The sequence below is a fragment of the Hemibagrus wyckioides genome, linkage group LG20 (assembly GCF_019097595.1).
Source record: "Hemibagrus wyckioides isolate EC202008001 linkage group LG20, SWU_Hwy_1.0, whole genome shotgun sequence".
NCBI lineage: Eukaryota > Metazoa > Chordata > Actinopteri > Siluriformes > Bagridae > Hemibagrus > Hemibagrus wyckioides.
Genome location: NC_080729.1, coordinates 12,088,443 through 12,113,783, shown reverse-complemented (window position 1 = coordinate 12,113,783; position 25,341 = coordinate 12,088,443).

Genomic DNA, 25,341 nt, shown 5'->3' with positions numbered 1-25,341 from the left:
CTTCCTCCCAGTGGTAGAACATCTGCAGCATGGTTCTGCAGACATTAAAGACCTGAGACTCCTGATGAAATACAGACATCTCTGGCCTTTCTTATACATTGCATCAGTGTTTTTGGTTAATTCCAGCTTGTTTTCTATGTGGACACCCAGGTACTTATAGTTGTCCACAATGTCCACCTTAGTTCCCATGATGCTGATTGGACTTGGGGAAGTCCTCTGCCTCCTAAAATACACCACTAGCTCTTTCCTCTTTGAGACATTGAGTTTCAGGTGATTTCTTCTGCACCACTCCACAAAGCTGTCCACCACACCCTTGTACTCCTCCTGACCTCTCTTACTACAGTCTAAAATGGCAGAGTCATCAGAGAATTTCTGCTGATGGTAGGATCGACAGCAATGTATGTAGCCTCACAGACTGTGGTCGACCTGTGAGGTAGTTCTAGTACTAATAATCCAGGTCAACAGAGAAGCATCCACTCGTTGACTGAACTCTCTCCTCACATTCTCTGTGGTGATGTTGATTGGATACTCAGAAGATGGCACTGATGTAGCAGGCAGGGAAGAGGTCTGCTGTGGAAGGATAGGAGTCGTTGAGGAGAAATAATGTACTGGGGGAGGGAGGGCTGGGGAATGGTTTTGAAGTATATGATGGTATAATGATGGGGGGAGAGTGGGAGTGTTGCATGGAGGAAGAGGGGGGTTGTTGTACTGGGAGTCACAGGAGGAGCTGGGGAGTGGTTGGTCAGAAGCCACATTATCAAACCTGTAAAAAACAGATTTAAATCATTGGTCTCATTTAGGTCTCCTTCCATCACCTGGTCAGTTCTTCTTCCATGGCCAGTGATGGTTCTCATACACTCCCATACCTCTCTCATGTTTTTTTTTGAGCAAGTATACTCTCCAGCTTCTTTCTATAACACTTCTTCCCTTCTTTGTTTTTTTCCTTCAGTTCAGTCTGAGCTCTTCTCATCTCCTCCTTGTCACTGTTCCGAAAGGCAGCCTTCTTCCTGTCAAGTGATGCTTTGATGTCTTTGGTCATCCAGGGTTTGTTATTTGGAAAGCAGTGTACTGGCTTAGTGGGAATTATATTGTTCATGCAGAAATTTTCATAATCTGTTATGTAACCAGTCCAAGTCCATTTAGAATCTGGGGAAATGTAATGTAAATGCCCTTTTATGGTGTTGCTGACATGTGCTGCTATGTCACCTGACCCCTTTTAGCCAGTGGATTGGTGTTCTGGTATTTACTCGTGCTTCAGACATCAGTTCCATGATGGTGTATCCAAGCCATTACACAGCATCTCGTTCCCTTCTCAGGGAACCGGGTTTCATACGTAACCTGAGAATTTTTTTTTTTAAATTCATTTATTGAAATTCTGAATTTTTAATTCAGAAAAGTTGAGCTGAGTTTCCTGTATAGTTACAAAATTTCAGCTCTTGCATATTTTTTTCTAAAAAAAAAAACAAAAACAAAAAAACCCTGAATTTTCATGAATGCTAGATTTCTTCATAATGTTCACCTAATGTCATCAGCACACAAGTACTATTGCATTTTGTTCTATTTTGATATAAAAATAAGCTTTCCTATTCATTGAACATAATCATTTAGATCATTTGAATTATATAAATCATGAATATAATGACACCTGAATCTCTGTGGAAACCTTGATTTGCAGGTAGACAATAATTCATAATACAACATTGAAACAAAGGACTGAGGAAAGGTAAGTACAAGGCTACTAATAAGTAGCTAATAACTAATAAGTACAGCTTATTGCTGCGTTATTGAGTGCTATATGAATTTGTATTTTGTTGAATGGGGAGCTCCCATTATCCACATCTAAAAACAAACAAACTAACAATAACATATTTATAATAATTGTAATAATTATTGACATTAATAATAATTAAAAGAACTCCCAAAGACAACAGAACTGAATGCTAGACATTTTGAAATGGTTTTGTAAAATTCTTTGAGTGTCAGGGGGGATGTGCCTCTGTAGTGATCAGACTGTAGAAACACCCCTTTATCTCATTCTTTACAGCAATTTGTAGTAAAAACACAAATGCCCTTTAATGAAGAGAAGTAACCCTCCCTGGCTTATCCACTTGACTATATAATTCATAGATTACCCCTAGTCTGTCTATCTATCTATCTATCTATCTATCTATCTATCTATCTATCTATCTATCTATCTATCTATCTATCTATGTTACTGTTGTACATACAATGTACTGTACATAATGCACACATATTGCACAAATATATAATTACTCTTTTCTTTACACTGCTCACTCTGCCATTCTAATTACCTCATGACTTTCACCTGTGCACCTCTCTCTCCTAAATAAGCAGATACTCTGGGCCTGTTTCTCTGCCAAATCGTGCTTTGTGCCTAAGACCCCACCTGAACCTGAACCAGAATCTGAGACTTGGAACTGCCCTGTTATCCTGTGAACTTCTGAACCCTGCTACATTTCTGACCTATCTTCAGCCTGATCTCTGCCAGCCATAAGTACTGTACCTGATTAGCCCCTGGATCTGTTTCTGGATTAAGACTGGGTCCTGTTTATTACCTGAAATCCTGTTCTGTCTGATACCTTGTTCTGACCCCTGCCCGTTTTAGACCTGGATTCTATCTGCCTGCCTACCTGCTTGACTCTGTCTGCCTGTTTTCTGCCTGTCTCTCTGTTGCCCTAGCCATCAGAATATATCTCTCTCCTGTCCACTGTTTTGGGAGTTCTCACCTGTCCGCCATCTTGGATTCCCTCAGCACTTACTCTCCTGTTCTCAGCCCCAGCGTGCTTGCACTACTGTTTCTGAATTCACTCACCAAGAAACTGAGGAATGAGTATCATTTGTTTGAGAGAGTAACAGCCACACTCCGATATCCTCCACTAACCTCTGTCTCCTGTGTTCAGGCTGCTGCTGTTACCACCTGCACGCTGAAGAACCCTCACCCCAAAGACAGTTCTTTAATAACCTTTTACATGATAAACCTTTTGTCTTTATTTCATTTCTGGTTATTACTGAGTTTTTTATTACTGAGTCCTCAAACCACAGCTACACGTGTCACATATGCTGTAAATAAAACTCGAACATACTTCTCTATGCACATATTGATATAGCCTTATTTACATATTTATCTGCACTTGTTCATTTGCACAAGTTCTACTATTTGCACTTCTAGTAGATGCTAAATGACATTTTATTGCTTTGGACCTGTACTTTGCAATGACAAAGTTGTATCTATCTATTTATATAAATAATTACTGTAGTGTATCTTTTGGGAAAATAGCTAGATTTTTAACAGTGTGGGATTTATAATATTAAATTATAAATAATGTCTCAAATATATTGAGACAATTTGAGTGTATAATAATAATAATAATATAATAATTTGCCTCAGCTCCCTCTCAACTTATATTACCAGCAAAAGACAGGGATGGCTCACAAACTGGTAAGAAAACACAACTTTCCAAATAATTTGCCTCAGCTCCCTCTCAACGTATATTACTAGCAAAAGGCAGGGATGGCTCACAAACTGGTAAGAAAACATTTTCCAAAACCTTGAGGATTGTGATGTGTCATTTGCCATACTGTAAAAAACAGTACTTCAACAGTGCTTCAATACACTCAGTACCAAGAAACTACAACTCATCCAAACTCTTATTTTATCATTAAACTCATTATGCTGTCATCTGACAAGTTATTTGAGAGGATAACTCACTCACCCATGCTGCCAAATGTTTTTAAGGACTACAGGAAGTGAACAAGCAGAGCATATCACATAGGTAAAGATGTTATCGGTCACCTGGGTCATCACAGCAGACAGTTGGAGAACATCACTCTCCCACTGGAGTTGCCAAAATCATTCTAAATATTTCATCATGACCATAAAAATGGTTTATTGCATGTGTGCATAAAGACAGCCTAGGTGTTCTTTAGTTGAGAAAAATATTGGATACAGCAAAGCTTGACTGCACTTCCCACAATACACCTACACTAAAATGTTCAGTCTCTACCCTGAAATTGGATTGTTTTCACACTCATTTTTGCCTGTTGATCTAGATTTGTTTGCTTGAACAATAAACTCCATGCTTACCTGCATTTGCATCCTGCTCCAAGTCTCTGACCCAACAATATAAATATTTAAATTATTTTTATCTCAGTTATAAACTGTAACTCAAACTCAAAAAACTATTCTCATTTATTCTCTAAAGGAGTTATGCATGGACATATAACTGACAAGATTTTGGCCTAAATTGGTCTCCACTGGCATCAGTGAACATCAGCAATCACTGAATAGCACATGGGTTTTCTTTCTGCTGGCAGCACTCATACGTCTATTTCCTAAAGACAACCTCCGGGTATGACACTAAGCACGTGCATTCAACTTCTTCGGTTGACCATGGCGAGGCCTGTTCTGAGTGAAACCTGTCCTGTAAAACCGTTGTATGGTCTTGCCCACTGTGCTGCAGCTCAGTTTCAGGGTCTTGGAAATCTTCTTATAGCCAAGGCCATCTTTATGTAGAGCAAAAAGTCTTTTTTCAGATCCTCAGAGTTCTTTGCCATGAGGTGCCATGTTGAACTTCCAGTGACCAGTATGAGAGAGTGTGAGAGCGATAACACCAAATGTAACACACCTGCTCCCCATTCACACCTGAGACCTTGTAACACTAACGAGTCACATGACACCGGGGAGGGTAAATGGCTAACTGGGACCAATTTGGACATTTCCAATTAGGGGTGTATTCACTTTTGTTGCCAACAGTTTAGACATTAATGGCTGTGTGTTGAGTTTTTTTGAGGGGACAGCAAATTTACACTGTACACTCTCTACTTTACATTGTAGCAGAGTGTCATTTCTTCAGTGTTGTCACATGAAAAGTTATAATAAAATATTGACAAAAATGTGAGGGGTGTACTCACTTTTGTGAGATACTGTATACTGTGTATATATATATATATATATATATATATATATATATATATATATATATATATATATATATATATATACTCCCACTGTATACTGTTTATATACCGTTATATATGCAAATTATTTATATATTTTTGTATATTGTTTATATATGCAAATTATTTATTGTTATATACTTATTATATATGCTAATTATTTGCACTGCAAAAATGCACTTCTGGTTAGATGCTAACTGTATTTCGTTGCCTTGTACCCACATGTGCAGTATATATATATTATGCATTGCAATACTGCAGAAGAGGCATCTGTAGTATTTGCAGTTATTGTAGCACTTCATCATGCTGAAGTCTATGCTGAAGTGATTTTGAATCTTTGCTGATAAATTGCTAATGCATACAGTATTCTGTAGCAGAAATAAAAAATATCATTAATAATAATTTCAACCAGACATATATTCATTTAGTTCACCATAAGATAGTTTGACAACCACATTTCAGAGGATGTAAATATTAAAATAACTTCTATATAAGCTTGTGTGTGTGTGTGTGTGTGTGTGTGTGTGTGGGTGGGTGTATGTGTGTCTGCATTTGTGTGTATGTACAGTATGTCCCAACAGAGGTCTATCCATGCCTAGTCCCAGTGTAACTGGGGTATATTCCAGATTCCCTATGACTGTGACCAGAATAAAGTGCTTCCAGAATTTGAGTGAATGAGATAAAAGTGAAATGAGTTAAAATCAAAGACATAAATCAATCAGTTAGTCCTTGACTGAGCCTATTTATAACTCTAACACTGCCCATATAGCAAATATTTGTGTTGAACTAATGTTGGCAGCTTTACAGGGGGTACAGTGTTCTCCTACATCCATCAGGTGTTTTTGAAAGGCGAATAGCTCAAATAGAATGAATCAAGGAGAAAAGGCTGGAAGACAGAGTGCGCTTCTCCCATGCGTAACATTAATAATTGGGAATAGCTGTCAGTGCAGCTGTGATTTATTGCATACTTAATGAACAATTAAGCAACATATTAATGTTGTCTTGTTTGTTTGGTCTGAAAAGTTTTAGAGTTTTCATGGCTTGAAACTAAGTATGAATCCAATATTCCTTCATTTTTCTTGTTCCCACTAATCATATTTATAAGTGGTTTCTATATTACTAATTTATTCATATTGACCCTTTACAATGAATTAATCAAAAAGTAGTAAATAAAAATACACATTTAATTCTAGTAATGTAAACTCAAATAAGTTGCCATCAATGCATATGTCTCATATCCATTTATATTCTTGTCCATAATGCTTCTCAATTTATTAATCCTTCTTCTGGCAGTTTTAAACAAAGCCATTTGAAAGTAGCAGTAATAGCTAAACCTAATTTAATTCTATTGTGAAAGGATTAGGGCTTCTAAGACAGTGAGACTCATGGAAGAAGGTTTATGAGAATAATATCAGTAGTGCTGGTGGGGGCTTTTGTAGCCTTTGTTTTATAGGAATGCAAGATTCTGTTTCAATAACCTTCTTTCCCAAGGTGAATTCCAACTAATTCATCATTCAGACATACACTATATTGCCAAAAGTATTCGCTCACCCATCCAAATAATCAGAATCAGGTGTTCCAATCACTTCCATGGCCACAGGTATATAAAATCAAGCACCTAGGCATGCAGACTGTTTTTACAAACATTTGTGAAAGAATGGGTCGCTCTCAGGAGCTCAGTGAATTCCAGCGTGGAACTGTGATAGGATGCCACCTGTGCAACAAATCCAGTCGTAAAATTTCCTCGCTCCTAAATATTCCACAGTCAACTGTCAGCTGTATTATAAGAACGTGGAAGTGTTTGGGAACGACAGCAACTCAGCCACGAAGTGGTAGGCCACGTAAACTGACGGAGCGGGGTCAGCGGATGCTGAGGCACATAGTGCGAAGAGGTCGCCAACTTTCTGCAGAGTGAATCGCTACAGACCTCCAAACTTCATGTGGCCTTCAGATTAGCTCAAGAACAGTGCGCAGAGAGCTTCATGGAATGGGTTTCCATGGCCGAGCAGCTGCATCCAAGCCATACATCACCAAGTGCAATGCAAAGCGTCGGATGCAGTGGTGTAAAGCACGCCGCCACTGGACTCTAGAGCAGTGGAGACGCGTTCTCTGGAGTGACGAATCTCGCTTCTCCATCTGGCAATCTGATGGACGTGTCTGGGTTTGGCGCTTGCCTGGAGAACGGTACTTGTCTGACTGCATTGTGCCAAGTGTAAAGTTTGGTGGAGAGGGGATTATGGTGTGGGGTTTTTTGTGAAAGGAAAAAAGTGAAAGGAACTCTGAATGCTTCAGCATACCAAGACATTTTGGACAATTCCATGCTCCCAACTTTGTGGGAACAGTTTGGAGCTGGCCCCTTCCTCTTCCAACATGACTGAGCACCAGTGCACAAAGCAAGGTCCATAAAGACATGGATGACAGAGTCTGGTGTGGATGAACTTGACTGGCCTGCACAGAGTCCTGACCTCAACCCGATAGAACACCTTTGCGATGAATTGAGCGGAGACAGAGCCAGGCCTTCTCGTCCAACATCAGTGTGTGACCTCACAAATGCGCTTCTGGAAGAATGGTCAAAAATTCCCATAAACACACTCCTAAACCTTGTGGACAGCCTTCCCAGAAGAGTTGAAGCTGTTATAGCTGCAAAGGGTGGACCGATGTCATATTGAACCCTATGGATTAGGAATGGGATGTCACTTAAGTTCATATGTGAGTCAAGGCAGGTGAGCAAATACTTTTGGCAATATAGTGTAGTTACTAATCTATTGAATTGTTCTGAAATATCAGATGTTGCTTTACAGGGATGAGAAAAGCAATTAGAATGCTTGGTCTGTTATGGAAGTTGAATGTTTATAGTGTTATTTTCAAATTTTCAAATTGCTTGACAACTGTGAAATTGTGAATGCAAATTTTAAATAATCAAATATCAAGGAAAGAAAAGGATTAATACAATTTTCTCACATGATATGCTTGTTTTAACAAGAGGACATTTTTTAATCCCTGTTGTTACCCAGCTGTTGTCATCTCCTCTGACCCATGGAGGCAGTCCTCTGACCCATCTGGCTCTTCTCACATTTCCAGCCCCACCTTAGTGCAGACATGGCCAAGGCCTCACCTGTGCACCTCTATCCCTCTTTCTTTCTTTGAGTTTATGCCAGGGTATGCCATCCTTAGGAGGCACCCTCTGGTCTCTTGTTTTTTTGCATGGTGTCTGAAGGCTGAGGTCTGTCTGCAGACCACAAGCCACCTCTGGGAACCCTTGGTGGTCCTGGAGGTGTTGTAATGAGCCCTGGTGTCAGCCTCAGAGAGGTTTCTGACCATGAAAAAGTTCTCTTCTCTTAGCCTTGACCTCCCTCATAAGGGTGGGGAACTTGCAGGACCTTTTAGTAGCCTCTTCCTGCCTAGACCTTGTACCTGAGATGGTTAAGGTAATTTGGCACCTTAGACTAGGTTATGTCCCAGAAGTGCCATTTGTACACTGGCTAGCTGGTCCTGTTGCAGGCCTTTTTTCCTTCATCTCCTGAGCTTCTGGAGCAGGAAAGATTGCATATTTTGTGCCCGGTTTAGGACACTGCTCTAGCCAGTGGCATAGGTCCATGCAACTTTTAGTCTGCCTTGGTGGCAGTAATAGCAGCAAATCTGTCTCATTGGGTTGTAGATGATTGCTCATGCTTATGAGGCACATGGAACAGTCCTGACCAGGGGTGTCACCTCACAGATCATTTGTGCTGTGGTGGGCTGTCCCATCCTGTGGCAGCATTGGTTTTGATATTCCAATAGCATCAAACCATGATACAGAGTTGAGTTCCCTTGAAAGGGAACATCTCAGTTCACATATGTAACCTGGATCCCTGAGAAGGGAACGAGATGCTGCGTCACTTACTACATATCGGGCACGCCTTTTATGCTCTTGCTAACACACCTCTATGTCACCTGACCCCATTGGCCAATTAAAAACAAAATGCAATGCAGTGCCATTATTTTAAATTTTCAACAGGTCAGCAAAACATTCTGCTGAAGCACCTCAGACTTCATCATTTAAAGCAGGTAAAGGTTCTTTTCCCTGTTTGCATCCAGAGTGCATTTGTACTTTTAAAACAACAGGGGCCTTGAAAACCCATTTATGGAGAGCATGTCCTAAAGCAGACAAATGCACTGAAAATGGCACATTTCAATGTAACTTAAGTGACTTTTAAGAGGTTTGTTCTCAGACGTTTCTTCAACATTTAGAAAGATATCTGAAAATCCAAGAGGGTTCATTGTCCATTTTCAGACTGTGCAGAAACAACCACATCACATTCAGCGCTCACAAGACTAAGAAACACAAAAAACACACATTTTATGACTTCCAGCCATCTATTTGTATTGAAAATTCAAATTATGAGTTTGATACAGCTCCATAATCACAAAGTAAGCCATTTGTGAATATGTTGTTTCAGTTCATTTATGCAATAGTTTACTGTTGTTCATTATTTACTGTTTCATATGACACTGATGCATTGGGCCCACACACAAAGGGCATGAAAATTGGAATCCTTGAAGTGATAAATGACTGCACTGCTCACTCAGGATCACATTCCATGGTTGTAAATAAGGAAGCAGTATTTGAAGAGGACGTGGTTATGGACGATCTGGGAGACTTCACAAAAGCCTTCATTCTCCTCTTTGGTCTGCTTTATGCTCTTAACATAAAGTGTCCCAAGGATGTCTATAGATGTCCATAGGATGTCCAGTGATCCTTTGACATGAGTTCAGAGCAAGAGTGCAAGTCATTGCAGATATAATGAAAATATTATATTTGCAGAGTATATATAATATATTGGCAAAGTTGCTGAACAGTATGGTTGAACTTTTACACCAGATGTTTCTGACAGATATGCATTTTTTTTTAGAATTGTTGAACCTTCAAACCAGAAATCTGTTATTTCCTTTAATTTAATGTCATTTAAACTGTATTATAATGAACCAAATTCCTTTTGATCATAAGCAAAGGAATTTGATTTTCAAGTAAACCTGTAACAGTGGCAGTGTATTGCAACAAATTGCTGGATGCTACTTTGCAAAAAAGGATATTATTTCAAGGTACTAAAAATTTAGTTAAGCTAGTGGTGTTGCTGGGGCAGTGGTGGCTCTAGTGGTTAAGGCTCTGGGTGTGTGTTTGGAGGATCAAAGTTCAAGCCCCACTGTTGGGCAATTGAGCAAGGCCCTTAACTCTCCTTGTTCTAGGGGCGCTGTATCATAGCTGCCTCTGTACTCTGACTCCAATCATCCTCAGTTGGGATATGCGAAGAAAAGAATTCCTCTGTAGTGTATTTGTGGCAGTAATAAAGGCTTCATGCCCTCAGTTCTTCTAAAATTTTGCTTGTGTTGTTCAGTTTCACAAGATCAAGTGATCACTGGATCAATTCTCCAAGTCATGTTCAAACCACTACATGTAATGGTTTGTTTTCACACTCTCTCAGTACTCTAATCACAGTCACTGCAATTCCAATTGTCTAGAGTGTGATTAATTTTCTTCTGCAGGTGCTAATAAAATCATGCCATACATAGAGTGTTGCTCTAAAACATTCTCTGTGGGGAATAAGAACCAAAGACTTAACCAACGTCTGTTGTTTTTCGAGGTTCTGAATTTCTCCAACATCCATTACCATTGAAACACATAAAATACATATCATTTCTACAAACTATTTCTAACATGTGCAAGCCTTAATTTGGGTTGGGTCAATCCCCTTATTCTTATAGGCTAGTGGTGTAAAATAATGCTGTAATAATATACATAATAGTTTTTCTGTTGCCCTACTTATTTCAGTCTCACCCTATTTTTCCTCATATCTTAAGCTTGTTTTAAGCTCACATTGAATTTTTAAGATGTGTGGGATAAAGATTTTGGATGAGCCAAGCACAGCAGGAGAACCCCCTTTACCCATCACCTAGGACATCATTAGTAAAAGAGTGAGACCAACCATTCCAAATATACACACAGAGAAACACACACACACACACACTCCACATTTCCAAACCTCTGTTCTTATAATATAAACCCAGGGAGCCCAACATCGATCTCCATTTCTTCTGATAGCTCTTTGAGAACAGAGGCATTATTGGTCACCCTGCTGTATTTCCTGATAAAAAATAGCATGTGTTTACAGACATGTGTTACACTATTGGGAAAAATATACAGCATCAGGCATATCACAGAAAGCTGATGATGACTTTCTCAGCAGAATGCACTGCAAAATTATTGTGCCTCCTTAGTCAAGACAGGGAGTTTGTAAAGATCTGTGAAAAAACAGTGTTCACTCTCCATTTTGCCAAGAGGCAAGAGAACTGTCTTTACAATAATATGCAATAGCAAACGTTGAACACACTGGCTTTTCTCTCAGAAAGAACCACCCAAGCTTATTTATATGATAATGTGTTTGGTGGGATGCTAACATTATTTTATGACTTTTTCTGCATGATTTAAAATGTAATTAAATAGAATAGGGGAATGTGGCCAAATGGCGGTAAGCAGCTTACGTGGAGAATAGTCTGAAGGTTCTGCCTGAGCCACTGCATACATGCAAGTAAAATATGTCACAAAAAACCTACAGAGCCGATAGCCATAGTGCCTTTTTCCAGGCAAGGCCACATAATTACTTATCATGGAGAAAGAAAATAAACTGTTGCAAATCTAATTTGGGCAGTCCTTTTTTATTCTGCAAGCATTTTTTTAGCTAATCACAATTTTGTGCTTTTAATTTTAAACACACTGTGCTTATAATTCAAGGGAAGTTTTAGTAGCTTATCTTTAACCTTTGTGACAGAATGTCATCTGTGACATGTGCTATGTAAAACTACTTTAAAACCCAAAAGCTCAGCAATGGATATACATGGGTTGGATATCTATCCAGCCATCCATCGTCTAATCTTTCGGCTGCTCCCTACGTGTGTGAGGGGTCACCACATCAACTTGGCACAGGTTTTATGCTGGATGCTCTTCCTGACACAACCCTCCCATTTTATCCAGGCTTGGGACCGGCACTACATCTGGTGGCTGGGGTCGGGCACTGGCTGGGGATCAAACCAGGGCCTTCCGCATGATAGGCGAGACTCCTACTACTGAGCCACCAGTGCCCCTCAGCCAGTCATTGTCTATACCCGCTTATTCCTAATTAGGGTCTGCTGGAGCCTATCCCAGCACACATAGGGTGTGTTGGATATACAGTCCAATAAAGATTCTAATTCTAAAGGCCACCATACACATTTCCAAATAAAAACCATCATGTCGACTGTAATTGACAAAAGATTAGGAGAAAAAACAGAGTCTTTACCTCTGTCTGAAAAACAAAGACCTAGGGCCTTTAAACACTTCTTAAATAGCAAGTTAAAATAAATTGCTGCAACTATGGCTTTGTATATATATATATATATATATATATATATATATATATATATATATATATATATTCCCATAAGAATATCCGTAGATATGTCAATTACAACCTTTACAACAATATGTGATTTCCAGAAAGCCCCAGATAAACAGAACACCAAATTTATGCACTTTTGTCTTGCTGATAAATAAACACGTCCATTCCAGATATAGACAAATACACACACTAAACATACTGAGTTTTCTGCACTCTTGACATTGGATTAAGCGTAATGTGACTCATTGCCTAAAAGCTTGACAAAATTCCCCAAATGCACTCCACAATACCATAATGCACATATCATAGAAGTTCAATTCTTATTAAAAGCCAGGTCTGCCAAGTTATAAAATGTTGAAATGAAGAATGAAGTGATAAAATTCATAGTAAATGTAGTGACAATAATATATATATATATATATATATACATAAATATATATATATATATATATATATATATATATATATATATATATATATATATATATATATATATATATATGTATTTGAGGTTTGTATGTGTTGCTGGCAGGGTGAAAGCATGACATTTTGCAAGAAGCTATGTCTGTGGACTACAAACAAGCCACAGTAATTGTTGTGCACTCATGTGGATGCAGCACCATACAAGGTTACCTAGGAGATGATACAGTCGCTTGCCTCGAGGCAGATGTTCAGCGACATTCAGGAGCATTGCCAAGGATGCGGGATCTGACGGGCAAGCCTGTCACAAGCAGCCATTATTGGGTTCTCTGTCACCTAGACCTTAAAATCTGGAGATAACCAGCAGAAATCATTAAGCAAACAATAACCAAATGTCTGTGCATGCATGGTCATGCTGTTTAAATCAGAGCCTCGGTGCCAAGTCATTTAGATTCAGAAGACAGTGTAAAGGAAAAAAAACAATAGCTGTTTAGTTGACACCACCGGTCAGATAATTACATTGAGAGAGATATTACTCAGCTTCTTTTCAGAAACTTCAAGATGGGATATTCTGGCTGTCTGACATTTGATTTCTAAATGACAATAGAAGCAGTCCCACAGCCAATTAATCACCTCTCCCACTTGGTCAAAGCAACTGTATTTCAAATACCTGTTGCCCATATTTTTTGAGTGGTCCAACTGAAGATTAAAAGACTAAAATTTCCTTAGTTTCAAACATATATTGAGATTGCATTGTCCCATTTAGGCTTTGTGCCTGCTGCCTTATAATGAATATGGACATGCTGATCAGTAGCCTAAATAATGGTATGGAATAGTAAACCAATAACAGTTAGCAACAACAGACACATCACTAGCCCAGGAGCTGCAATGTTTTTTAGAAAACAATTAAGCCATGAGTCATTAGTTAATTATCAAGCTATTAAATGCTAAATCAGGTGAATTACTGAAGAGAAAACAGATCAGCCTCAAGTACTATGAAACAACAGACTCCATTGCAAGCCATAATTGTTAAGAAAGTAATAAGGCAGTTTATATGCTGTAAGAATTTATGGCTAGCTTTTGGCTTCATAAAACCATATACTGCAATAGAACAAAACAAATGGATCATGCTTTATTCTGTATTTATAAGCATAGCTGTATTTTCTAAAACAGTAGCTCTTACAGTACTAACTGTAGTTAAAATCACATATTAAAAACATTTAATATGTTTTCATTTGTATAATAACAAGTAATTTACAAACCAACTTGTATAGAAGGTGAACCAAATAATAAACTGATTTAAACTTAAATATATATATATATATATATATATATATATATATATATATATATATATATATATATACTTGTTGATAAGTGATAAGGTTAAGCTTTTCGAATGGAGTCCTGAGTAACCTGAAGATTAACAAAAGTTGTGCTTTGTGGTTTTGGACTTGACAGCATGATTATTTATTTATTTATTTATTTATTTATTTATTTATTTATTTATTTATTTATTTATTTATTTATTTATGTCTTATTGAGTTCAAGAGCTTTGAGAGAGCAATTGTTTATAACTAATTATTTGTTTACCCACTGCTCCATTCAGTTTTCAATTATTGGAACTGTTTTTATTCCTGTCTGCCTGCCTTAAACCCAGTGTCAAACTTAGCTTCCTTAGTCACAAATACATGTGTCCTCCAGACAGACCTATCCATAATTAACCAGTTTTAGGATTTTTATCCAGTGTACCACTTTACTTTCTTTGAGCCAGCATGAGCCATCTTCTGGGGAGTTTTTTTTTTTTTGTGTGTGTGTGTGTGTGTGTGTGTGTGTGTGGCAGAAGTGGATTGTGAGAGAGAAAGAAACACACACACACACACACACACATAGCAGATCACCACTAGGAAACTACAAAATGACTATAAATATTTCATTTTTTTTTTAGTACCATATTGTGGTATAGTCGTACAATTTCTGTTGTTTTTACAAAGCTACTTCAAGAGAAATAATATTTTGGACAATTCAAGGGACTAACTTCCCAGTCCTCACCTGGTCATTGATGCATATATGAAAAAGAAAAAAAAAATAATACAAGCCATTCAGAGAGATTGTTTATCTGTTTCCAAGATGTGGAGCAATTGTTCAAATAGAGGAAATCAGAAGTGACTGCAACACTTTTCTGAAAATTAATTTGTGCAGTGTATCAGTGTCTTTTCTTTCAAATGTCTTGTCATTTTCTTATATTCCTGGGCCCTTTTTCTTACACATTTCATAGGATTTATGCTCTGCATGGAGAGTCAGCAGAATCTGAGAATAACCTTATCTGTTATTGACTAAATGTTGTGGAAAAGCATTACTAGGACAAGCACTGTCCTCTAATTCCTCAATCATGGACTTCTTCGTCTGCATAAATATTTACTGCTTGTAAACTAGTCAATATCTTACCATCAGTAACACTTTATTGTCTCCCTTTTGTCTCAGCTTAATGTGTTTGGACTGTTTTATTGTGTAGATGGCTGCATGCCCATGCACATTATAATTAACTATAAAGGGAATGAACTGACATTGTGAAGACAGAGAGCTCTATGAAAGACAATTAGACAGACTTTTCTGACTGTCAATGCTGAGACAGTGTAGCTGGAATTCCATGGTTCCAAGGACAAGCTGAATAATAAGAGGGCATCGACAAAACATCAAAGTAGCAGGATTTGCTCATGCAAATCATCCTAGCCAGCAGATCGAACAACAAATAAAAGCAATGAAAAAATACATCCAGCTTAGGTATTTCAGGCTTGTCAACTGCCACAATAGCATTTTCAAATCACCCATATGACAACTAATGGTGTACACTAAACTGTCAGCTCAGGTTAAAGGGCTGCCATTGCATTTCTGATGAAAGCATTAATAATTCTTTGCAGTCATAGTAAACACAAAGTAGAGGTTTTTAACAAAACTTTGAGCAAACACTATTATATCTGAGCATGTTCAGCAGTTAGTGAGGATCTGCTGAAGCATCAATTGACCAAGTATTGATAATTACATGTGTGGACCAATGTTTCATGCATGGAAAGTGGGAGCATTATAAATGATCAATATCATTTAAATGATATTGGATGTTTGGGTAGAGATGGTGGAGATACAGTATGTGCTTGTGCTGGGAACCCAAATTACATACTCATTACATTTACATACCCTCCGTTTTTAATTAATAATAGTACTTTTCATTTGAATGTTCACAACTGATCTTCACTAGCTTTGTAGTGGAGCTTTCATATTGTCCAAAAAGTGGTTCATAGACAAGGTCTGAGAGTCAAGAGTTAGTCGGGGAGCAGAATAAATGGAATGACAATCAAATAAAGCTCTAGTTGTGAGATGCCAGATTGAGGGAAAATAAGAAAATAAGGGTAAAGAGTGCTCTCTAGTGGTAAGAGCAGCTCTTTTTTGTGAATAGTCTTTCTGGGAGAATATTGAATTTAGCCTTATATAAATAAATTAAAAATAAAAAGATTAAACACTAAACAGCATAACATGTGCACATGTGTCCAGGAGTTGCTACAGAACTGACTCACATTTGGTCACATTGCTCCATGACCCATAGACTCAAGTTTGACTAAAAACTATTTAGTAAGACAGTGGGTGATGAAGAATGAAGTAAGCGTATGTTGTGGAGATATAAATATATGTACTGTAAATCTGTTTACAAAAACAGCTTATTTATTATTTGAAAAAAACTAATGTCTTGGTTGATACCTGAAATTCAAGGATTAACTACAAACTATGCTCTTTCCAGTAACACCTGACATGATTTGATTCAGTGGAAATTGAATGTGTCCTCTTATATATATGTATATATATATATATATATATATATATATATATATATATATATATATATATATATATAAGAGGATTTTGAGCAAGGTCAATATGCTTCTATTTTTGTCATTTTTTTTATAATAACGTGAGAGAGAATATTTAAAGGTGCAAGTGTGAGTGTTTCCATTCTTACTCCCGATGGTGTCTGCATAGAGAATCCAATTAGACACATGGGGGCAGCTCTAAGGATCGATGTAGGGGCCATTCTCTGCCAGCAAACACTGGCAGCTCTTAGATTTAATTACATTCACAGTATGGTAAATGCTACACTGCCACAGGGCCTGTACACTCTCCAAACACACACACACACATGCATGCACGCACGCAAACACACACACACACACACACACACACACACTTCCTTTTACAGTCCTGCAGAGAAATCCAATTTATGAACAAGTATAAATTATGACTGAATTGTAGTACAACCTCTTGGTAACTCAGCAATGACAGTGTACAATGCATTGTTATTTCAGTACCTTGTTCTTTGAACTTTGTCTTATTCATTTTATACGTGACCTTAAATAACATTCAACTAACCAAATAAACAATCATAATGAGTGAGTCCAAATACAATACATGTAATGAAATTGGTGAATGGAATGTTTTTTTTAAATTTATATTAGTAATATTCAACAAACCAATACATTGCTAATTAAAAACATTTTATTATCTTAGATCTTATTCCTGAGATCATGCCTCACATATACTGTATATTTGTGGTGTAAATGGACACATCGTTTGGTAAGTTAAAAAGCAAAAACTTTCAGATTTAATCATGATGCAGAAACAGCAAATATATAGGTTTATTCAACAATATGTAGTTAACACAATCCAGAAACATGGTACAAATAAGTTGGCAAAAAACATGGAAAAATAGCACATAGCAAACCGAACAGAATAGAAAAACGAGAATCTCAAAAACAAAGGACAATATCAAAGTCAGAATAACCAGTATAAAAAACACTGTGAACAAAGCATGCCACATCAGAAACAAAAGCAATGGATGGTACCATGCTGGAATAGTCTTTCTTGTGTGTATTTGTAGAGGTGAGCAGGGATTGGTGATTGAGACCAGGTCTATGAAATCAGCTTGGTGACTGTAAATGTGATAATGAGTGTGTATGTTGGGAACTGAAGTACATGGTGTCCATGTTTGTAATTCACGGAGCGGTTACGCAGATTCCAGTGTAGGCACAGAAGAACACCCTTGAGGAGCACATTCTGGAAGAAGATTGTGTTTTGCGGTATATAAAGAGTATTCTTTTCAGAGGAGGTGGTCTATAATATTATGGGTGGTAAAAAGCATTATTCCTATAGGCCATAACACTCTAAATTGATTTTTGTACGTCACTCTTTATAAGGTTGTCCGCCAAATGCCAAAAATGTAAATGTTATGATGCTAGTCAAGGAAATCCTTGACCATGTATGCTGGGTGGAATACTGGCCACTCGTGTGCCTGAAAAGGTTTCAGTCAGAATGTTGCAGCTAGGCAGCTGACAGTTGGTAACTGGGCAGCCATCAGTGAACAATTAAGCCAGTGCCTCCATGGGACATGGGAAGACCAATCAATTGCTAGGTGGAACCAGTCACCATTACTTCTTATGGAGTAGTTGGTGGATTTTTTGAACCCCTGGAAGTCTGGTGGTAGGGGAATTGTGAGTTCAGGTGAAGAGTCTCTCCATTGGACAAGACTGTCCAGGGACAAGATCAGTGTAAGCCGATCTTGATATTGAGTTATCTCTCTGTCAATATCCCAAAAAAATCACACCCATTAAGCATGACAGTGGGATGATGCATTATTCATTGGCTGTTTTTGCTAATGCAGGATAGAAAGGAGATAATGAGTCTACTTTGGTTTTTTTGGACCCTGGCCTTTAGGAGAGTGACAAGTGGAACTGGGAAAAGAATAGAGCCCATCTTGGCATCTTGTTTCTTAGCAGTTTAGATATTTTTGAGATTTTTGCCTTCAGCGTAGTTGATAAAGAGATATTTGGCCCCCTCCAGCCAGTGGCACCCACCAATGACAGTGTCATAGATTCTTTAAGCTGACAATAATTTCCAGGAAAAGAAGACAACAAGATGGAGTTTCGGAGGTGATATCCTCCACAAACTGTCTGGAATGGTCTGGCTGATTAAGGATTTGGGAAGTGGTAAATGCCTTCTCAAATTGAGTGAAGGCTTGTTCAATTGCTGAAGTCTCTTTTTATATTAAATAAGTGGTAGTGAGTGCTGAGTGACAGTGAGTGTTGCTGTGATCAGATTAGAATTCCAGGTGTTTAATCAATTCAAATTTGCAAACCCATGGAAACTCTGAACATCCTTCACTGTGACAGAAGAAGGCCATTCTCTGATGTCAGATGAGCAGATGGGAGTTGGAGTTCCTGGCCAATTCCAGCACAGAGATAACACACTCACTTTTAGTACAGTGTAAAATAGCTTCATGACCAGAAGCAGTAAAAGAAGGCAAAATCCAACCTGATTATGTGTAAAAACACAGCCTTTCCATAAACACATCCAGTCCATTTTAGCTGTTGCACTAATTATTGTACTAATTCTAATATACTAATACATCAGTACTAACTTTTCCCTTTATACATAATCACATCACTTATGATTTTTTGCTAACCTGGTCGAGGTCAAGCAAGAAAGAAAGACAGACACAGCTAGAAAGAATGTACCCTGGTCACCCTCAACACCTTTCTCTAAAGTGAATGTCTGTTTGGCATAGATTCATTGAACCATTATGGAATTTTCAGCCAAGTTAAAAATGAAAATGAAATAAACTGTCAAATATCCCACCCTTGAGTGGTCTCATCTAATGGAAAAGTATGAAGGGTTGTGATGTTTTTGTGTCACACAAACTAACAAGACGCTCTTATCCTTAAAGATTTTATTTTATACCTGCCTTCCCCTAACATCATAGCACACCCCAAAATAACCCCTAAGCCCTAAGTGAAAGACAAACAATGTTCTTGGCTCAAATACAAGTGGGTAACACGAAAGACACCATGTCACTCCTGGCTGGCCTTCATTAAAAACCCACCCATACTTTTTTGACATGGCACTCTGTCTCATTACATAAGGCCAAAGGCAAGCCCTCCTAAACCTAATTGATTTGTGCCCTCCTCTGTTTTTATGCAGCTCTGTAGAATACAAATCCACACTGCAGCTCACAGCAGATAGCACACCGGTTACTTGCACACTGTCAAAGCAATCTAATGAGCTGCTGGTTCACAATATTTTCATTCATTTAACTCCTTCTGCCCTTAGTTGGATCATGAAGTGGGAAGCATGGCAACTGTGAAATGTTTTGAAAAGAAAGAAAGAAAGAAAGAAAGAAAGAAAGAAAGAAAGAAAGAAAGAAAGAAAGAAAGAAAGAAAGAAAATAAATACAAGCTAAGTCTTGGTGGATATATTATAAACAACATACAAATGCAAGCAAACAAAAAATACTTCGGACATACTCTGTTTACTATATCTTGAGATTTAAAAAAAACATGTTGAACAAGTCCAGTAATGAGAAAAGACTTGATTTGCATACTAGGGCAAGCCTGGACTATGCTAGGGTAAGAATTGCTAAGAAAGGATCTAACATAGCATTAAATTCAATGGATTATTGCTCTTATTAAAGTATGCATTGTATGGGTATGCTTAACAATACTTAACACTTTCATAGGTCCTTTATGACAAGTAAAATAAACTTGACTTTAAGGTTTATTTTACAGAACACAAGTTCAAACTGTTAACTTACAGAACACACTGTTCTGTGACTTTTTTTGTATTGTTTTGAACGTGAATTGGCTTGTCTCTGATTTACTGGCAAGTCTTCTTGGACTTTACATGGGCTTGGACATTGGTCTGACTACATTTTGGCTCAGTCTCAACTAAGAGTTTGTAAGGGTTTTAATCTTGACATTTATGTGGTCTTCATCTTGATATTGTACAACAGCCCTTCTGTTGTACAAAACATTTCTGCTGTTATATAGACACTGCAATTGTGTCAGGCTGACAACTCATCAAGGCAAGTGATTGTTGACAAAATTGTTGCCACAGTGTCTGTTTGGTACAGCTTTATATTTTTGATTCTGTAGCCCAGTGGGTTTTTTTTTTCTGGTGTGTCACTTATTACTAGAAGAAGAAGGAGGAGGTTGGGGTCAGAGCACAGGGTCAGCCATGATACAGCACCCCTGGAGTAGAGAGAGTTAATGGCCTCATTCAAGGGTCCAACAGTGGCAACTTGGCGATGCAGGGGCTTGAAACCCCGATTTTCCTGCCCTTAACAACCAAGAGCCTTAACCACTTGAGCCACCACCCCCAATAGAGTTCTTGAATTTTAGTTCTTACATTTTCATTTCCTTCCAAGTATTTAATGCCAATTTTGTTATTTTTTCTTGTTTACAAATTCAAATAAACACACTCCAATAATATTGTAACATCATTATAATATTTCAAACATCAAGTCCAATCCATACTATAAAATCCATCCATGGGGTAAGCTTATTTTTAATATTTTCTACACCATAAATAGGTTTTGTAGAATTCATCATGATTTACTGGTAAGGATATTCACCTTGACCTATAATCATCAAATTCCAGACAATAAGAAAAAGCAAACATTTTACCGACAGAAACTAGAATTGAGAAAGTGTGCCAGCTGTCTTATTAAAACTGGCTGCTTACTGTGCATTGCTGCATTCTATGAAAAAATATTCTTGGGTTATATATTTATGTGGAAGGAGAAATTTATGTAGCAACAAAATAATTACAAAAGTAGCATATCATAGTCCAAAAAAGTATGATAAATAAATTAGCTTTAAAATTCTAGTCTATTGTCTGATTCTAGGATGTCATCCTCCCTACATCCTAGAACTTTTCTGAGGGTGTCTCAAAGCACTTCAAGTCTTGGTGAGCAAAGAATCACAGGGTATTTTAATCAGGAGGGGTCCTCTTTAGTTGATATCATCTAATTAATTAACTTTTGGTACAAAGCTATGTAAACAATATTTGATGCTGAACAATACTTGCTGCTGAGAACTTTGCAAGTTGTCCCAAAATGTAGGTAATTGGCTACCTTAGTACAAACACATTATCCAGTCAGTCCTATTACCTAAGCCCCATGTCTTCACTCTGTTACTGTCACTTTATTTTCTACCATGGATAATGCTACACACTGAATGAATGTACACTGAGATTTAACCATATTTAATGCCTGTATTTTGGCCATCACTTTCTTTAATTCTCTGCCTCTTTATCTGTTTTTTCCCTAACTCAGATATGCTGTACATAGGTTATCCAACTACACTTCCAGTCTCACAACTTGGTAAAACATTTATATTCTAATATGTGTAATATGATATAAGGTTTTTCAAAGGCTCATGTTGTACCCAAAGGACAAGCATGTTGAAATGAAAGTGCAGAATCTTATATCAATATTTCTATTACAGTATGTTTCTAGAAAAACATTCCTGATATTGTTTCCACAGTCTCTGGAGTAATATATAAATTCTGTATCCTGCAGTAAAGCTTTCTCTCCTCTCTAACCTATAACTTCTACTCCAGTCCCTGGAGAGCTGATGTGATCAAATTTAAACATAATTCCACTGAACAGAAACACAGCAGATTTTCCAATGTGAATCAGTTTATGAGCTGGTGTAGAGAGCTTAAGTAAAGAGTATTTTTATCGTGTTAAAAGATACTGTGAGGAACATGAGTTTGTGAAATATTTTATATAAGTTCATGCAAATATTGACATTGTAAATGAATTTGTTTAAATTTTATACAATTGAAATGCTAATTCCCAGTTTGTTTGGGATCAGAGCATCTTTGACATGCATTTAAAGAAAAAGAGAAATGAACATTCTGTTGGCTTTGCATTATCTTCAACACTGTGTTGCTGCATCAGGGAATGAAGCAAACAGCGCAAAAAAACTAAACTAAAATAAATAAATAAAGAAAGAAAGAAAGAAAGAAAGAAAGAAAGGTCAGGTATTTCAAGCATCTTGCTGGAACAAGAACCAAAACAGCCAAAAGGCTATTCTGATCAGCCCAGTGGAAGAGAGACTAGCATTAAGCTTGCACTGGCAAAACTAAAGCTGGATCCTCCAGCCAACACAGCTGTGCAAATGTCTAATTGATTTCATATTACATATGCCCAAGGGAGTGGCTCGGCTATTCCAAATTTCATTAAAGAAGCTGAGACCTGATAAAGACCACATACTGGATGTAATAGTAGAAACACCCTAAGGTTAAGATCTGGTAGAGAGTAGCCTTATTAGTAGTAAAGCCTGATGAAGCTTTGCACATAAATCCACACCACAGTTTAACATTTAAGAGAGATAAAATTCTGGTTTTCAAAGCATATGATACACTGGCAAGTGTAAGTTGTCTTTCAAATACACTGGCACATTTAGAAGATACCCAAGGGGCAACCATTCTTCCTATAGGATATTTATATGGGTGGGATTTGGCTGGATTTGCTGGGGGAGCATAACATTTTGCTGGATTTGCTGACCATCAGTTACTCGCACTTGGTGGAAAGCATTCTTTTGGGCTTCATCATGCGACTGTTACTGGTGGAAATCACTGAGAGTAATCTTTGTGAAGAGTGGAGGTGTGGTTCTTTAGCTGCAAATGCAATAACAGCTGGGCTTCCTCTGAGCTGGGCTCCCCACTACAGCAAGGGGGCCACTTGTCCTTAGGCCATCCCCATACACCTGCTGTGTGCTTGATGACCTCTGAATAGTCTCTCGGGGACATTTTCATGAGTGTCATCCCCAGGCTAGCTCAAACAGCTGCAGCTAAAAGCATGGCTCGTTGCAGCAGCACCTGCAGCACCTGTTGATTCTTAGCCTGCTTCTGAAGAATAGCCTTAAATCACTGTTGTTGTTAATGATCTCGCTAGGTAGAGAAGTTTCCATTATAGCATCAGGTACCTCAGCACCACTGTAGAACCTGGTCTAAAGGAGGACTCAGGATACATAATGATTTTTACAGAATATCATCACTTTTAGAATATCACTTAGAATTATCACTTAGAATTAGTCAAGTGCTTTTCGGTGTTCTCTCAACTTAACAAAAAATAACTAAATAAAAATGACAAACATAGCACATATAAGTAAACTGTTGCAATGGCAAACAATTGAGAATAGTAATAGATTCACTGCTGGTTAAACCCACCTGCTATGCATCCAAACTGACAATATACAATGCCCCCACAACATCCTGGAACTTAAAGAAAAATACAGTGCAATCAATAGGTGCAGTAGGTCTTATACAGTATTCACAGATATACAATCATATAGCAAAGACATCCATCAGTAGTAGTGACAATGGCATGTACAAATAATCTTAGGTATTGGTTCAGTGTGTATTTTCTCCTTTAAAATAGTGGTTTCCAAAGTGGGGGTCGCAGAAATCAAATAAACTTTTTAAACTATTAGAAATAGCATATTTTATCCATAACTAACAAAAGATACAAAAATTGTAGTTAATAGTAAAAATTAAAAAAAAACATGCAAATAAAAAAGCCATTAGCCTTTCGATTTTTTTTCCATTCAGTCGCAACCCCTGAGGTAATTATGACAGGTTAACGACACAGCAATAGTGTCAGTTGCAGCAGATCACTTTACAGCACCATCTTAAACATTTGGACATGTGCACTTAGATAACTTTTTAGGCTTAGGAGATTTTTGTTAAAATGAAACGTTGGTTAATATCGACCAAAGAAAACACAGGGAGGCCAGCAGAGAGGCCAGCGGAGAAGCACCTCCGTCAGAAAGGCCATCGACCTCAGGTACGGAAAGAGACTGGCGTGTGCATGAAGAAGACATCCATAAGCAGTCGGGTCAGCCTTACTCTAAGTTTCAAAAGTATCGAGAGGAATTTATCCAGTATGGATTCGCATGCGTTATCGTCAATGAAGTACAACATCCCCAATGTGTAGTGTGCACTGAGGTGCTTGCACATGAAAGCCTAAAGCCTGTAAAAATGCTACAACACTTGAAAACCAAGCACCCCTCTCTTGCTTCTAAACCAGTATATTTTTTCAGGCGAAAGGAGCGAGAGGTACGAGGCCAAAAGAAAGTCCTTACTAAACAAACAACAGTCCCCACCAAAGCTCAACAGGCATCATATGAGCTAGCATATTTAATTACACAGGCAAAAAAGGCACACACGATCTGGGAATCCCTCATTAAACCTGCTGCTATAGCTAATAGTCGGACTATGCATGGGGATAAACTGGCCCGTGAGCTAGAATTGGTGCCGCTCTCTAATGGGACTATTGCCGAGCGCATCTCCGACATGGCCCAGGACATACAGTGTCAGCTGATGGAGAGTGTGAAGAAAGGGAAATACACTTTACAGTTAGATGAATCCACAGATACAAACTGTCCAGCTGCTTGTATTCGTCAGATACAGTTTTAACTGGAAAACTTAACGAGGACATTCTGTTTTGCACCCCGCTGGAGGGAACATGCACAGGCGAGGACATTTTCTCAAAACTTGACAACAAACTAAAAGAAGATGGATTGTCTTGGAGTGAGTGCATCGGTGTGTGTACAGACAGTGAGGTTAATGTTGAAATTTAACGACAAAATTGCGATAAAAATTATATGGTTGTTAGACTGTTGTGCTCTTTTGTGTTGTCTCG